This window comes from Glycine soja, chromosome 15 (assembly GCF_004193775.1).
Source record: "Glycine soja cultivar W05 chromosome 15, ASM419377v2, whole genome shotgun sequence".
Taxonomy (NCBI): domain Eukaryota; kingdom Viridiplantae; phylum Streptophyta; class Magnoliopsida; order Fabales; family Fabaceae; genus Glycine; species Glycine soja.
The window spans coordinates 43,336,508-43,355,771 of NC_041016.1; the positions used below are offsets into that span (position 1 = coordinate 43,336,508).

General features: G+C 31.1%; 1 protein-coding gene and 1 long non-coding RNA gene across 2 annotated transcripts in view; one reads left to right on the forward strand and one right to left on the reverse strand.

Moving 5' to 3' along the window:
* Nucleotides 1-19,264, forward strand: part of LOC114387255 (putative disease resistance RPP13-like protein 1) — a 51,648-nt gene that overhangs the window by 17,333 nt on the left and 15,051 nt on the right. The gene's annotated exons all lie outside the window — the stretch shown is intronic.
* On the reverse strand, nt 9,668-10,737 carry LOC114387257. Its single transcript, XR_003661280.1, has 2 exons — nt 10,406-10,737; nt 9,668-10,246 (listed from the first exon to the last, which is right to left on the reverse strand). It is a non-coding gene; the product is annotated as an uncharacterized LOC114387257 (long non-coding RNA).

Sequence of the window (19,264 nt, forward strand, 5' to 3'; positions counted from 1 at the left end):
CAGAAAAGAATTCCATATCTATGAACTTAGGGTCGATAATGGAACGAGATGAGAAAAGGTTTGAGTACCGTTTCTGCTGTTCCTCGGAAGAAAACAGTTTGGAAGAGGATAATGAGGGTGGAATTGGTGCTGTGGATGCGCTAGCGGTTTCGGAACGATGAGCTCTTGAAGCCGAAGCGGAGGCGGATGAACCCTTACGTTTCTTTGATGATTATGCCATATGATGGAGTTTTTGCAGATTTCAATCGGTGAAATCAAAAGAAAATTGAAAATGAGGAAGATTGCAAGTTACGGGAGTCAATTTGATGAAGAAATGAGTAAGATAGGAAGGATTGAAGGTTTGGGAATGGAGGAACGTCGCAAGGAGGAAGGGGCTGCGCAGGGGTTTCTAAAAAACGTGATATTTATAGATCCGGACGCATTGTAATCGATTACAAGTAATGGTAATCGATTACAGGTGGAGGCAGCCTACTGGTAATCGATTACATGAATATTGTAATCGATTACAGGCCATCTGTTCTAGTGTAATCGATTACAGTATTCATGTAATCGATTACCAGAACAAAACAATAGCCTTTTCCTAAAGGAAAACTTATTTTTAAGTCTAAAAACTTATACTATCTTAAGAGTTAATTATACTAATAAGAAAAGTAAACTAAATTAAACTACAAACAATCAATCAATCAAAACAGAAACAAGCATCATACTTAATCAAAACACAAGCAATCAATCATAAACTTTACCTATCCAAATCACTAAGGTCTAAAAGTCCTAATTCTCTTCTTATTGAAAAGAATATATCCTTTGGGAGAGGTTTTGTAAAGATATCAGCAAGCTGATTCTTTGTATCAACAAACTCTAGCAAACAATCTCCCTTTAGAACATGGTCTCTTAGAAAATGGTGCCTAATTTCTATATGTTTCGTCCTAGAGTGTTGTACAGGGTTTTTGGATAGATTTATGGCACTAGTATTATCACACCTAATAGGTATGCAATCAAGAAGGATGCCATAGTCAGACAATTGTTGCTTCATCCATAAAATCTGTGCACAACAACTGTCGGCAGAGATATACTCCGCTTCAGCAGTGGATAAAGCAACATTGTTTTGTTTCTTACTATGCCATGAGACAAGAGCCGATCCAATGAATTGAAAAGTTCCACTTGTGCTTTTTCTATCAATTTTAGATCCGGCAAAATCAGAATCAGAATATCCTATTAAGTTACATGTTGAATTCTTAGGATACCATAATCCTAAATTGATTGTACCCAATAGATATCTCATGATTCTCTTTACTGCACTCAAATGTGATTGTTTGGGGTTGGATTGAAACCTAGCACACATGCATACACTAAACATAATATCAGGTCTACTAGCAGATAAATAGAGAAGAGATCCGATCATACCTCGATACTGTTTTATGTCTATAGACTGACCAGATTCATCTTTATCTAAGTAACAGCTAGTGCTCATCGGCGTAGCCATGTGTTTTGCACTTTCCATCCCAAATATTTTGATCAATTCCTTGCAGTACTTGGCTTGATTGATGAATATACCTCCTTGAGTTTGCTTGATTTGTAATCCCAGGAAGTACTTTAGTTCTCCCATCATTGACATTTCAAATTCACTTTGCATATCAAGGGAAAACTCCTTGCACAATAAATCATTAGTGGATCCAAAAATTATATCATCAACATATATTTGAACCAACAAAACATCATTATGCTTTCTCTTTATGAACAATGTGGTATCCACTTTTCCTCTAGAAAATTCTTTTTCTAGGAGAAAATTGCTTAATCGTTCATACCACGTCCTAGGGGCTTGTTTCAAACCATAAAGAGCCTTTTGCAATTTATAAACATGATTTGGTTTATCCGGGATTTCAAAACCAGGGGGTTGTTCAACATATACTTCTTCTTGAATTAAGCCATTTAGAAAAGCACTTTTAACATCCATTTGATAAAGCTTAAAATCCATTATGGATGCATATGCTAAGAGCATTCTAATGGCTTCTAATCTTGCAACAGGAGCATATGTTTCTTCATAGTCTATTCCCTCTTCTTGATTATACCCTTTTGCTACTAACCTAGCCTTATTTCTAATAATTATGCCATGTTCATCTAATTTATTTCTGAAAACCCATTTTGTTCCTATGACAGGATAATTTTCAGGTTTTTCTACTAGTTTCCATACATTGTTTCTTTCAAATTGATTCAGTTCTTCTTGCATGGCAATGATCCAGTTATCATCTACTATGGCTTCTTTTATATTTTTAGGTTCAATCATAGATACAAAAGCCATATTATTGCATAAATCTTTAAGAGAATGTCTAGTTGTTACCCCTTTTGAAATATCACCAATAATGTTGTCGAGGGGATGATCTCTTGAGTCTTTCCATTCTCTTGGAAGTTCATCATTGGATTTGACTTCTTCTGGAGGATCTTCATTGTTTCCTTTATCATTTCCTTTAGAATCTTGTCCATGAATATGCATTTGTTCTAAAGAATCTGCAATGTCATCTAGCATAGTCTTCCTTGACAAGATAGCATTAGATTCATCAAAGGTAACATGAATGGATTCCTCAATATTCATAGTTCTTTTATTATATATCCTATATGCTTTGCTTTGTAATGAATATCCAAGAAAAATACCTTCATCAGATTTTGCATCAAATTTTCCTAGATTATCTTTACCATTATTGAGCACAAAGCATTTGCAACCAAAAACATGTAGATGAGAAATGTTAGGTTTTCTACCATTATATAACTCGTATGGGGTTTTCTTTAAAATGGGTCTTATTAAGGCCCTATTCATGATGTAACATGCAGTACTGACCGCTTCAGCCCAAAAATACTTTGGAAGAAAAGTATCATTTAATAAAGTTCTAGCATTTTCTTCCAATGACCTATTTTTCCTCTCAACAACTCCATTTTGTTGAGGGGTTCTTGGTGCAGAAAAATTGTGTTCAATACCATGTTCATCACAGAATGATTCAAAATCTTTGTTTTCAAACTCACCCCCATGATCACTTCTAATGGATGCTATCTTAAGATTTTTCATGTTTTGTATAACTTTAGCAAGTTTTCTAAATGCTTGGAATGCCTCACTTTTATGTGTAATAAATAATGTCCAAGTATATCTAGAGAAATCATCAACTATAACTAGGGCATAGTAATTTCCTCCAAAACTCATGGTTCTAGACGGACCAAATAAATCCATATGCAATAATTGTAAGGGTTGAGTGGTTGAAACAACATTTTTAGGTTTGAATGAGACTCTTGTTTTTTTGCCCTTTTGACATGCATCGCATAATTTATCTTTTTCAAATTTTAATTTAGGCAAACCAACTACTAAATCTTTTGAAATTAATTTATTTAAGTGATCCATGTTTATGTGAGCAATTCTTTTATGCCATAACCATGGATCATCATCTTTGCTAAGAAAGCAATGATTGTTTTCTAGTTTTAGGCTTAAGTCTATCATGTGAACATTATTTACTCTATGTCCTACATGCTTTATATTAATGTCATGCTTATGTTCTATAAGACATTTCTGAGAATCAAATGATACTAGATAGCCTTTGTCGCATAATTGACTAACGCTAAGCAGGTTGTGCTTAAGGCCTTCAACAAGTAGAACATTTTCAATGGAGTTTGAAGAATTTGTACCTATTTTACCAACTCCAAGGATTCTACCTTTGTTGTTGTCACCATATGTTACATGCCCGCTTTTCTTTGGAGAGATATGTGTAAAATTTGATGCATCTCCAGTCATATGTTTTGAGCATCCACTATCTATGTACCACTTCTTCCTCAAAGACACCTACATAATCAAGTTTTTAACTTAGGTACCCAAACTTTATTGGGTCCTTGTATGTTAGTATAAACTGAGGATCCTTTTGGGACCCATATCATTTTAATGTTGCTGTAATTTTTCTTAAAGTAGCAAGTAGATATGCCATGTCCTTTTCTTCCACAGTAAAAACAAGTGATAGAATTAGAATTATATTTTTGTGTGGAAGTGGAGAAGTTTTTATGAAACTTTTTTTGTTTTTCAAATTTATACCCTAGTCCAGTCTTATTGGAAACATATCTTTGTTTACCTAATATGATATCTAAATTATTTTTACTATAAGAAAATTTTGCAAGTGAGTTTTTCAACTCTTTAATTTCTTTTTCATATTTTTCACAACAACTACAAGAATCTGATATTTTCTTGTCAAAAATAGTAGAGATATGAGCTTTTTCATTTGTTTTAGAAATTGAGACTTCCTTTCTAAGATGATCTAATTCTTTGTTTAATTTTGAAATTTCATTTTCTAAATTTGAAATTGTTTTCTTAGAAGATGAAACTAACTTTGCAAGTTTAATTGATTCTTTATGCAGATCAGCAAATGCATCTTGCAATTCATCAAAAGAAATAGATAAGTTATTTGAAGATGTTACCTCTTCATCACTTTCATAACTTTTAGCCATAAGGCAGAGATTTATCTCTTCATTTTCTGAATCTTCAGAAGATTCCATATCGTTTTCATCCCATGTGATGTATGCCTTCTTCAATTTCTTTTCACTAAGATTTTTCTTTTCAGACTTCTCCATCTTTTTCTTGAAGATGGGACAATCAACCCTCAGATGTCGAGGTTGATTGCACTCAAAGCATTTTAAAGTAGAGGATGAAGTTTATGTCCTTCTCTTAGATTTAAAATTGGGTCGCCTTTGATTTCCTCTTACTTTAAGAAACTTGTTGAATCTTTTTACAAAAAGACTTAGATCATCATCATCATCTGGATCATTTTCCTGATCACTTTCTTCTTGAGTTGAGGATGATGCTTTAAGAGCATTTCCTTTCTTTTTCTTGTCATTTTCTTCATGTTGGTGTAATCTCAATAATTCCATCTCGTGTTCCTGTAACTTTCCAAATAAAGTGGCAAGAGACATGTTAGATAAATCTCTTGATTCAGTAATGGCCGTTACTTTAGGTTGTCATTCTCTACTTAAACATCTTAACACTTTGTTTATGAGATCCTCATTTTGAAATTCTTTACCTAAGGCTGCTAGATGATTTACTATATGTGTAAATCTCTTTTGCATGTTTTGAATGCTTTCATTTGCATTCTTTCTAAACAGTTCATACTCATGAGTTAGTGCGTTTATCCTAGATCTTTTAACATCCGTAGTTCCTTCATGTGTTAATTGTAGAGTGTCCCACATTTTCTTAGCACTCTTACAATTTGAAACCCTGAAATATTCATCCATTCCCAGGGCAGATGTTATTATGTTTTTGGCTTTTAAATTGTATTGTACTCGTCTTCTATCCTCTTCGGACCATCTATCTCTAGGTTTTTCTATTGTTATGCTTTCACTTGATGAACTACCATCTATTGTAACTCTTTCTACTGTGGTGGGTATATAAGGCCCTATTTCTATGGCTTCCCAAATATTTAAGTCTATTGCCTCAATAAAAAATTTGCATTCGGGTTTTCCAGTAGTGGTAACCCTCTCCATTAAAAATTGGAGGTCTATTGATAGAATTTCCTTCTGGAAATAAGGAGTTTGCTGAGGCCATTTTTCTTGAAGCTTCTAAACTTTATACAAGAATGAAGCTCTGATACCACTTGTTAGACAAGTGGCCTCAGATATCTTAAGAAGGGGGGTTGAATTAAGATGTTACAAACTATTTCCCCAATTAAAATTCTATCAAGTTATAAATTCCCTTAATAATGAACTTCTTAAATATTGATTCAAATAGAAAAATTTGAATATGAATATAAAACAATAATAAATAAAGAAGTTTAAGAGAAGAGAAAGTGCAAACTTAGATTTATACTGGTTCGGCCACACCCTTATGCCTACGTCCAGTCCTCAAGCAACCCGCTTGAGAGTTTCACTATCTTGTAAATTCCTTTTACAAGTTCTAAACACACAAGGACAATCCTTCCTTTGTGTTTAGAATTCTTTTACAAAAAGAGACCCTCGGTCTCTTAATCCCTTTTCAGAATAAAGAAGAAGAGAAGAAGAAATCTCTCTTGAAAGAGATAGATTGAACAATTTGAGCACTCAAATAATTCCTTATTGAATCACAAGTGTTTTGGCCAAGGAATTTGAAAGAGGATAAAACGATTTTGCTTTTTAAGAGGATAAGACCTTTTTGTTCTGAAAATATCTTAGCAAATTCGTGTCCCAAGTCACACATATATAGGCCTTTGATGGCCATTCAAGAATCAAGTAAAAAGATGTGACTGTTGAGAATATTTTCTGAAAAACTTCTCTGGTAATCGATTACAGTATGTGTGTAACCGATTACAAGCTTTAAAATTTGAATTAAAACGTTCAATAACTGCTGGTAATCGATTACCATATATGTGTAATCGATTACACAGTGCAAATTTTGAATTCAAATTTTAATAGCTGTTGTAAATCGTTTTTGGCCACTGGTAATCGATTACATCCTCTGGTAATCGATTACCAGAGAGTAAATCTGTTGAAAAAACCTTTTTAACTTAAATTTCTTGGCCAAACCTTTTGCTACTTCATTTAGGAATTCCCTTCCTATTTAATATACCCTTCCTAAGACTCTTAGAGACTGTCTTGATCATCCATCTTGAATATCTTTAATTTCTTTGTCTTTAATAAATCTTTGAGAAGCATGTGATCCATGTGATCCTTTGGCATCATCAAAACATTCAGCTTGATCCTCTCATCAAAACATTCAGCTTGACCCTTTGTCTACATTGTCACCCTTTTTGCTCTATCTCTAGTTAATTGATAATTGGACAAGTCATGCTGAGTAGTCAGCTCTTCATTATCTCTAGTTTCTGCTTGATCAGTGTGATCAATAGCATATCTACTACCATGATCTGAAATCTCAGAATGCTCCACCTCAAAATTGGTACTCTCACTACTTGAGTTGTTATGCTTCTCCTCCTTGCTTAGCATTGTCATTCTGCTCTCATCAAAGGTTACATCTCTGCTGATGATGCATCTTGTCTCACGAGATTTCAATTTCCATAGCTTGTACCCTTTAACTCCTTCAAGATAGCCAATGAACAAACACTTTACAACCCTTGCATCCAGCTTTCCTTGCTTAACATGAGCAAAAGTCAGTGATCCAAACACCTTCAATCCTGAGTAATCAGGCAGTTCACCACTCCAAGCTTCCATTGGTGTCTTGAAGTCAAAAGCTGATGAAGGACATCTGTTAATTATATAGGATGTTGTGTTTGCAGCTTCACCCTAAAAGGTCTTGGGCAGCCCTGCACTTAGCAGCATGCACCTCACTCTTTCCAAAATGGTTATATTCATTCTTTTTGCTAATCCATTCTGCTGTGGTGTGTGAGGGACTATTTTATGCCTTTTGATACCTATTTTCCTGCAAAATTCATTAAATTGCTCTGAAACAAACTCCAGGCCATTGTCAATCCTTAAAACTTTTAGTTTTGTACCAAGTTGATTTCCAATAAGAGTATGCCACTCTTTGAATTTTTGAAACGATTATGATTTCTTTTTCAAAACATACATCCATACTCTTTTTGAGAAATCATCTACTATGGTGAGAAAGTATGAGCTTCCACCATCAGTTTTCACTCTAGATGGTCCCCATAAATCATAATGCACATACTCAAAAGACCTAGATGAAACATGAATACCAATGCCAAAGCTTATTCTATGTGATTTACCAAGCACACAATCATCACAAAATTCAAGTTTATCTAGTTTATCACCTCCTAACAAATTTTGTTTCTTAAGGTCATGTAATCCCCTTTCACTAACATGACTTAATCTCAAATGCCAAAGTTTAGCTTTATCAATCAATGTATCTACTGATACATGTCCAATAATAGTGGAACCTTCAAGAATAAACAAGCCATTACTTTCGTTCTTGTTACCCTTAGCTATGACTAAAGATCCATTTGAAATCTTAAGAACACCATTCAAAATTCTAGTTGAATATCCTAGATCATCAAACATGTTTATGGAGATAAGATTTCTTTTAAGTTCAGGAATGTACCTTACATTTTTCAATAAGTACTCTCTGTAATCAAACATCTTTAGTCTCACAATTACAATGTCTTGTACCTTGCAGGGGTAGTTGTCTCATAGCAGTACAGCTCCTGCTGGTTTCAGTTCCAAGGTTTCAAAATAGTCCTTTCTCAGGCTGCTGTGATATGAGCATCCAGAATCCATAATCCATTCTGTTTGTGTTTTGGTATTTGAAGCTACTAAAACACTTGCACTCTCATAACCTTCAGAAGCTTCAACTATGTCAGCAGAGTCCATAGATCCTTTCTTGATCCTGCGACGGCAGTCTTTCTTGAAATGACCATTCTTGTGACAATTAAAGCATTTGAACTTTGTTTTTTGCCCATTCTTCGAATCTTTTGACCTTGATTTGAACTTCTTTCCTCTTGGTCCCTTCTTTCTAGTCCTCCCCCTTCAAATATTTAGGCTTTCACCATTATCCTCAGATTTGGAGTTTGTTGTTTCTGCATCTCCTTGGTCCTTATTGAGGTCTGGACTTCTTCTAGGGCAATGTCTTGATCTTTGCCATAAAGGATTGCATCCTTGAAATGTTCAAAGGATTTTGGTAAGGAATTAAGAAGCAAAAGAGCTTTATCCTCCTTTTCAAGCTTTACTTCATTATTTTGCAAATCATCAAGGATCTTATTGAAATCAGCCAATTGCTCAGTGGCTATTCTTGATTCTATCATCTTGAAGGTGTACAATTGTTGCTTAAAGCATAGCCAATTTGCAAGAGACTTTGTCGTATACAAGGATTCCAGTTTCAACCTCATTGAGGTTGTTGTCCTTTCTCTTGCAACTTCTCTTAAAGCTTTATCTCCAAGGCATAATATGATTGCACTTCTAGCTCTATCAATCATTTCTGATTTCTCCTTTGAGCTTAGAGATTCAGACATTTTTCTTCTCCTTTAAGAGCTTTTGCACAGCCATGTTGAATCAAGATTGCTTCCATCTTGATCCTCCATAACCCAAAGTCATTTCCCCCTGAGAACTTCTCAATATCGTACTTTGTTGTTCCCATCTTTCTTGATCTTGATCTTGATCTTGTTCCCACAGACGGCGCCACTTGTTGGTTCTTTTATCAGTTCTTTACACCAATAGAACCTACACAAGACCAATAAAACAGAAAACACAACAAAACAATAAGCAAGAATCTACACCGAATTTACGTGGTTCAGCAATGTGCCTACATCCACGAGAAATGGCAGCTCATCATCATCACATTGATCGTGAAATATTACAAGTTCAATACAAGCAGCAGCTAGCTTGATCTCTCTTGGTTTCTCTTTTACAAAACCTCTCACAATCTCCTAGCTCTCTTTCTCCATTGAACTCTCTCTGTTTTTCTGCTGCAAAAAAACTCTTCTCCAAGAATAACATGATCAGGAAAAACCTCTCTCCTAACTCTAGGAGCCAAGCTTTTTTATGGTGCCAAAAAACCAATTTAGTTATGACAACTGAATTCAGTTATAATAACTGAATTCAATAACTGAAGTTAGTTATGACAGCACCACTTGAAACCTTCCCACTTGTGCCTTTTGTGATTTTGAGCCACACACCACATCATGTTACATATGATTCCAACAATCTCGTGAATGTCATAGATATCTAATACAAAAGGAGTGAATGAGAAGTATGCCTGATTTCTATCTTTTTTTTTTCTTATATTACTTTTTAGATAGTATCTACTTAACTTGTGCATAAGCTTTGGCACCTAAATTGTTCAGTATGCATGTCCATCTTAACTATAGCTAAAGTAATTAACAAAATAGCTTCTTTGTTGACTGTCCATTAACTTTTGTGCACTTTGAATCAGTGGCAATTGGAGTTTCATGAATGAACATTGCTTCTTGTAAACATGACACAAATTTCAGAAAGAACCAGAGTCAATCTAAGATTAAATAATTATGGAAGAATAAAGCATATTGGTATAAGGTTCATTAGTTTCTCAAATGGTTCTTTCCTTCAATCAAAACATTACCAATCTGAAACTGATATGGCACGCCACTTGGTGGTGTTTATGGCTACATACAAATTCTATTATTTTTCAGAAGACCCCTGATTTTGATGCAGTGGTGGAGCATGTCAAGCAAATATCTTGGTCCAGGTTTACATGCAGCGGTTGTATTTCATGTGGTCTAGCTTTTTTTAATTGCCCCCTTAACCCGCTAGCATGATGTCCACATGTTTGCGAACATTACATCTGATATTAGTACATCTATAGTAACTTCTGCAAGACAAATTAGTTGGTGCTATTAGAAAACATTATGAAATAGGGGAATAAGGCAATGCATGGCTGAATCCAAAATTATTCCTTTCAAAGCGATATTGAAGCAAATAATTTAAAATAATTACTTTATGAGAGCATAGAACAGGAACAAGTATAAACCTGGGATATGGATTTCCCTTCACCACCTTCTGCCGATATTTCCTCCCGTGAAAGCCATCTCCATGTATTTCATAATCTGTAAAACTTTGCATCACAATCGGTGGCTCTACTAAACCTTCCTCTGATAATGATGCTTCATTGGATTGATTTTCCTTTTAAAAAAACATAAGTCCACTCGTCTACTTTTGCAGCTTAATATGAGTCCATTTCAGTCTCAAATTTATCTGTCAAATGGTTTGTCTAAGTATCAAATCCGCTCATCTTTGCCTTTGTGTTTACCTATTTGAGGTCATTCAAGTTTTTGGTTTGCTTTTCAAATGAAATGTCATTTGTCCTTTGTATATTTTTAAAAGAAAGATGACTTCTCTAAGATATCATTAAATGTTTATTTTTATATGAAATTTCTTGTATTGTTGATTTTATGACATTTGCATGAAAGATAAACTTGTGAGGTTTCAGTTCTTGTACTCAAATATTTGCGCACATATATTTATTTTAATGAGTTTCATTTCTGCAGGACATTTCCTTAGGAGTAGCAATTGGATCATCCACACAGATATCTATGTTTGTGGTAAGTATTAGTATGTTGTATGAATTAGATTGAATTGCTACATAGATTTAATATGTTTAAATTCTTAATTATAAAAAATGAAATTTAAATTTCAGAATTAGTTTTTAAATACAGAAATTAAAATACCACATGAAATATTAAATGTGGATTCACTTAAAAGGTTTTTAAATGTCTGTTAACAAGCATCGCTCACCATATTTTATGTGGATTCACATGAAAGTCTGAAATTTTTAGCAAATTTAATTGACCATTAGATTTCTTGAATTTCTTTATTGGTAAGTGACAGCACTCAGCACCAGAGGCCCAGTCGCACTAGCCGAAAGCCCACGGATGGGGAGGAATACATTCACTAGGCTGTTACTCTATGCAATTACTCTAGTAGTGCTAAATAAGTGGAATTGCATCATCTTTGCTTTCTGTATTAAGGGATCACATAGTGGTACAGGTGTCAAGCAATGATAGGATGTGTTAGAGCTTTTCTGTTTTATGTCTAAGTGTGTAGAGCTATACATATATGATATATGAATGAAATTGACAGAAGGGATATCGAAAATTTACCAAACAAACTTGTTTGTTTCTCTCTTTTTCTAGAGGTATCCTTCCTGACCTCACACCGGAAACTTCCTTCTTATTTTTCAGCACCCTATCAATTAGTCTATTAGTCAGTCATTGAAATTGACTAAACACACTAAAGTCTTCATTAAATATGCGTAAGAGGTTAGATATCTTAGATTTATTTAGACTAAATTATGTTCATGTTCCTTTATGTAAATTTGGGATTTATATTTGTTTTCTTATAATAAAAAATTGTTCTTTTTAATGAGAGAAAATATCTTCATGCAACAATCGTCTTAGAAAGCATGTAAAATGATCGATATTATTTTGCAGACCCGAGAGTTGATCGAAGACTTAAAATCTGCCGGAGGCATAAAAAAGCAAGGTGGCAAAATCAAACTGAAACTGATTCCAAATTCTATTAAGAAAATTATGCGAAGCAACACAAAATACTCGGTCTTCTGCATAGAGCTAACAGAGTGTACAACAAAAGGGACCAGCAAAATTTTCATTTTGATGCTAGCTTTAATTAGTGAATATCGGTTGCTGCCAATTTTTCATTTTTTATCAGAATTATTTAAATTAGGTATTGGCCCACCCGTGGGTTTAAAATAAGGTTTAAATATATTTTGGATTCTTAGTAAATAAAAATAATTGAATTTATTTTCTTCTAAATTTTTTCTTTGCACTGGTACTTGATAAAATAATGTTTTTGGGTGGTTGTTACTTTCTTTTAATTTATGATAAATTAGTAAGTTTTATTTTTGTTCTCTAATAAACTATTTTCTTTTCTTAATAGTCAAAAGTAAAACAAAATTTATTAATTAATCAAAGAACAAACATAAAAAAAATTATTAATCAAAAGACTAAAATAAAATATGAGAAGGGCGAAAAATAAAATTGTTGTTTTATTAGGAAATAAACATAAAAATCAGATATTTATTACGAATAAAAATATATTTAAACTTATAAATAATTTAAATGATATAATTTTGAGATATATATTTGAATATTTTAAAAAATATTACATTAAATTATAATAGTAATTCAATGTAAAATGTTTGTTGGAATTACGCATAAAAAATATATTTAAGATAAAATATATCCATTGTATAAATTATTTATAAATTAATATTTGTATGTGATATAATTTGAAAAACTTAAAATTATTGAAGAAAAAAAATAATTTATTAAATTATATCAATAAAAAGTGTAAAAATATTTGTTGAAATTATACTATAAATTAGCATTTGTCAAAATAATATTGTTTATATATATCACAGAAATTAGGTGGAGCAGTGTTAGAAATATATGTTTTTGGTAAGTAAATGTGAAAAAAAAGTTTTAATTGACCATAATTAGAATATGAAAAAAAATAATGTATGATATTTGTTAATGGGTGAGGGTGATATTGGAAATACATTATTGGTGCCTAAATGAAATAAAATAAATATCATTTAAATTAAAACATTTGAAATGTTAAGTTTTCTTCACTGAATAGATAATTAATACATAAGAATAAGATTTTATTTTTATATATATTTTTATTTTCATTATAAATAGAAAATCAATTCATATAATCAATTATGTTTTTTTTCATCTAGTCAATTTTATTTCATTGAGAGGCAATGTCAAATGTTGGATAATCTTTTATGATAAAAAATTACATAAAATTTTACTCATACCCGATGAATCAGTAAGTATTTCTTATATATTGAATTTAATTTTTTAAACATCATTAGTTTAATAAGAGATTTTCCTTGTTTGTTTTAATATATAATGGAAAAAATAAAGTTTTAAAAAATAAAAAAAAATATTCTTCACACTTTAGTTAATTTGTTAGAAATTCAAAAAATTAATTATAGTAACCTTTGTGTATAAAAAAAAATTGTTGTAATCACTTATACTATTAAATATTATAATTAATGTCTCTCTACTATACACTAATATAAGGGGAAATTATACCCTGCCTTTTAGTTTCAGCACTCCCTTTTATACCTCGATTTCTCTCCTCTTTTAGTGGCTTAGGCTTTCAACCCTAACACGACTATAAGTAAATAATTTTGAATTCAACAACATTTGATTTAATTACATTTTTTGTTCTTTTTTTGTCATTTTGTTGATATTTTATCTTGTATAATCTTTTTGTTATTATATTTGTACTTTTACTACTATACTATAAATATTATATCTTATAATAATTTTACTTTTATTTTATATCTTAAATTTACGATATATATTTTTTGTTTAATAGGTATATTATATATATATATATATGTATGTATGTAAAGGAAGTATGTGCATGAGAATATTATTGGAAATATATTTTTGGCAAATAAGTGAAAGAAAAAAAATCAATAGGCTTTAATGAGTCTTAATTAGAATATGAAAAATAACACATGATATATGTTAATGGATGTGATGGTGAAATGAAAAGATTGGGTAGATGCCAAAAAACATTGATTGGAATTTTTTTTTCCTTCTATTTAACCTACAACCATTCTTTAATTTTTTAATAAGACATATTTTCCAATTATTTTATCTTTTTCATTTCCCACATACAATTGGTTTTATAATTGACTTTAACGGAGCTTTATGGGATGGGCTATAATTTATTAATGATATAGAAAATGTTGAATGAAGATTTGAAATCTGCGAGTGGCATGAAAATGCAAGATGACAAGCAAGTTGAAAACTGAATGTGCAATTTATTCCCTAACTTCCTAATAAAACAGTTTTATTTCTATATATATATTGCACTTGAATGAGCAGAGTAACCAATATGTATGTAAATCATGTAGTAAGATAAGATCGTCATGGTATATTTAAATGCATGTTTGGTTAAAGTTATGAGAGGTTTAAATTATTTTTATTCTATAAGCAACATTTTTTCTTATTTCATTTGGTGTATTAATTTTTTTTATTGTGCATTAAAATTGAGAAAAATATTTACCAACTCCAATCCTAAGATAACCCAAGTTATATTAAGATTGGATATATTGGTTTTGATTTTGGTAGTGATAGCTGTTAATTTTGAGGGATTTTTATAAAATACCAATAAAATATATCAAAAACACATTATCTTAGATTATCAGGAAGAATTTTAAGAATATCTGGGTCCATCATGATTGATGAAACAAACGCGACAAAATTTGAATCCTTATGTAATTTCTTATCTATGTGTTATTCGTAGGATGACCTGTTACAAAATGCTAACAATGTAACCGGTAGTTTCATGTTTCTTCCTCAACCGAAACTTCTTTATTCCTTAATTGGACCTTCGTAACTCTTCAGGCGAAAAGAGAAACTATCTGCAGTAGCTTGGTATATTGAGGACCATAATCTTCTTATAATGTGTTAACCTAATAGGGTTGTCATTATCCTCTAAGGGTCAACACTAACATTTATTCATTTAAGTTCATATAATATGATTTGGTTGTCTAAAGGACTCACTTGATTTGATCACATAAAATAAAACTCACTAATGATAAATAACTAATATAATTATCTTATAATATTAATGCACATTAATTATTGAAATAGAAATTTTCAAGAATCTCCCACTTGGACTACATATTGTAAAAATTATATAAAAAATCCTTAAGCGTGCATATGTATGTTATTTATTTTTAAACTTTCACCTTAACAACCTGGTCCATCTCATGTATCAATAATGGAATCATTGTGACTTTCGTCACTACAACAAATGTAACTAAAACTCAATGACCACACATCAATACACTCAATGACATAGGTCAACATGGATAAGGAACATGAAAATTACATGCAATGTGATCTTAGTCATGTCTATTTCTAACTGGTTCAAACTTTATTATTTATATAGATCAATCCAAGCACAACATGCTTGTAAACCGTAAGATATAGAACATAAGTAAGACTCTCACTAAACTAAGGAACTATCAGAAATTACACTCATATGAACAATGTGCTCATGAAAAACTTTAAGGGTCATACCTTTAGTAAGTGAATCAGCTATCATGGAATGAGTTCCTATATGTTCTATACAAATCTGTATTTTCTGAATTCTTTATTTAAGAATCAAATATTTTATATCAACAAACTTGTACATAGTTGAATCCTTAATTGCATCGCTAAGATATTGTCCCAATAAACATTCGATGGCTACTTAGTGTTGACAACAACAAGCAAGCGAGTTACAATAATTTAGCAGCCATAGATTATAGTATGATGTCTCATACCTAAATATTAACTTCACCAACACGATTAAATGTGGATCCTTATGTGGAGTGATTGCTATTAAGACATTTCGAAAAAATCAAAGTCAGAATACTCAATGATCTCTAAACTTCTATGCTTTTGATATGAAAACATGTGACTTCTTGTTCTCTTCAATTAACGCATAATGTGTTGTACTACTTTGTAGTTTTGCATACCAAGATTAATCATATATCACCTTAGGACTTTCACAAAAATTATTTTATACATGCATATTTGGGATTTAAATAATATGATTAATTTAAAGCATATTAGTAACAACAACAATTAAAGAAAAGAAAATAAACATACAATACAAAAATAATCTTTATGGTAAATTTCAAGAGTCAAACAGGATATCTAACGCACCATTAATCCTCAATCTTTGGATCAAAAAAAATAACTGCAAGTGGTACTCTCAACGCATTGATCAAACATTGGTGATAAGTCCTGTCAAACAAATGTTGTCTTTGGACACTCCACTGCTCACATGAAAAACTTATATGATAATTATCTCCGTCAAATAATGATTGTCTTTTAATATTTCATTATTCACTTGGAAAATCAAACTATTTATAATCACCACATGTTTGTCATTGCAAGCATGTAATTATTTTGCTAAATTGTGTTTTCCTTTGGGCCAAGCACAATTCGCATGAATAATTTTATGCAACATCCATGTAAATTCAATCAAATCAAATTCTGCAACAAATGTTACTTTGACAACATGTTGTTTCAATCAATTTAACAAAAAAAAATACAAGACAATTTAATATAATAAATGAGGTCTTAAAATTACACAACTTTCACATATAATTTAGTTATATAAAAAATATATATAAGAGAATGTAAATATTTTATAGAACACACCCACCACAAGATACCTACCACAACATTAATTTCTAGAGAAATTAAATTGTAATTGGTACTCTCAATGCAATGATCAAATATTAATAATAAATTATGTCAAATAATAGTCTTTCTTTGGATCGACTATTATTCACATGAAAACACCTTATAATTGTCACACATTTGTCATCACAGGTATAAAATATTATTTGGTCAAATTGCATCTTCCTTTGGTCCGAACACAATTCACATAAATAATTTTATACAAAAATTTATGTAATTTTAATCAAATCAATATTCACAATAGGGATTACTTTGACAATATATCATGACAATCAATTTAATTAAAAAAATCACTAGATATGCAAATAAATGGAGATGAACTGTTAAGTTAACTTCCATCATGATAGCAAAATAAAAAAGAAAACATTAATTACAATAATATCCTTAAATTATATTTAATGTTATCATTGATTTGTACTAAAAAATACCCCAAGTAAATATTGCATCTTTCTTTTGTATCTTTTGCTCACAACACCCTTAGTTTCCCCCTTTTTTTTTTACAAAAAAACAACAACAATAATAATAATAAATAAAACAAAAACAAAAATTACATGAGCAAAAACTTCCTTATATAACTTTTGCCCTTAAAGATCATGGAGATGAGTTTAGCCAAAAGGTTACTTGTTCCTGTCTTCTCATTTTTGGCAAAGTAAATGTTGCTCAGAAACACTTTTATAATATAGTCTTTCATGATCATAACACACATTCGATTGGAACAATCTCATTCTTCAATTTTTTCCTTATTAGAGATTTCTGAAGTGAAAGTCGATCATTCTGATCTCAATGCCAAATTCAAATCCATACAATAATAATTTCTATGGCCTCCTTCCAATATTCATCTTACAAAAGAAGCATGGATCCATTGGCACAAACACAAAAAAATACCAAAGGCACCGGCATAAGTGCCAATAAAAAAAAAACAGTGCATAGAGGCAGTAAGCACGAACACACAAAAAAAAAATTGTGCACAAAAGTGAGGTTGAGAAAAAAAAATCCCCAAAGAATTAATTTAGGGTTCATAAAATTTAAAAGAGGGATTAATGTAAAATACACTCTATACTTTAATCCCAATAATCTAACAGTAATAGTGGTTCTGATACCATTTGTTGCAAATTTTTAGGGAATTCTTATAAAATACCAATAAAATATAACCACTAAGAACATATTATCAAGAGTTTTAGGAATACCTAATTCATCATGATTGATGAAACAAACGAGCGGAATCTAAATTCTTATGTGATTTCTTATCTATATGTTCTTTGTAGGACCTGTTACACAATGCTAACCGCGTAATCAATAGTTTCATGGTTCTTCCTCAATCGAATCTCTTTAATCCTTCATAGAACTTTCATAACTCTTCAAATGGGAAAAACAAAAACTATCTGTGTGTCGACGGCTTGATATACTAGGGACCATAACCTTCTTATAATGTGTTAATTTAATAGGATTTTCATTATCTCCTAGTGAATCAACACTCACATATATTCATTTAAATTCATATTATCTGATTTGGTTATCTAACAAATTTACTTAATTTGATCACATACAATAAAATTCACTAATAATAAATAACTAATATAATTATCTTATAATATTAACTCACATTAATTATTAAAACAGAAAATTTTATGAATAATTAGATGCAAAACTCATGTTTGTTTTGGAGTAACCTTTCTCCTAAATAAAATATAAAATATAGTATGTTCATTATTTTCCGAAAATATCCCGAAGTGTCAAGACAGTAAGCAAAATACAGCTGTTGTTAATATCAGTATTATATATTGTAGGGAAGACTATGGTAACAGTTGACGGGCCAGCATATAAAATGATGTTCACCAACCCAAATTAAAGCAATCGTACTCAAACGCGTGACACACAGTGATTACACAAAGTCATGGAAAATATCCCAGAAGCTACCCTTTGTAGAATTATAGCCACTGATTCATTCATGGAATAAAGCTCACACTGACATTCCTAACATGTGCTACTGTATTTGCTAGCAAAGATCGTTTGTAAAAATAGCTTATTACTTAATTTCATCACTACATTAACCCTGCACTGAGTCTGGCCAGCCCCAATATATAAACTTAATGGTGTACATTTGAGTTATTTAATTAGTTTGATCAGATTTGACCATGCTCTGCTGAACTATTTAAGTTTTTTTTTACACATACATTTTAAATTATTATTGCTATGCATTGGCGTACTGTCATTAAACTCTCTCTATATATATGATTTTAGGTTTTTTGAATTTCTTTAATGATAAGTCAGTCATCAAAATTGACTAAAAACACTAAAGTCTTCATTAAATTAAATATGTGTAAGATGTTAGATATCTTTGATTTAATTAGGTTAACTATGTTGGTGTTTCTTCATGTATATCTAAGATTTATATTTGTTTTGTAATAAAAAAGTCGTTTTTTTTTCTTAATATTTTTGGTGAATAAATGACAAAAATGAACGACATTTAAATTAATAAAAATTGAAAAGTTAAGTTTTCTTCACTCTCTATATATATTATTTTTATTATAAATAGCGAACCAATCAATATAATCAATCATGATTTTATTCTTTTTTTCATTTAG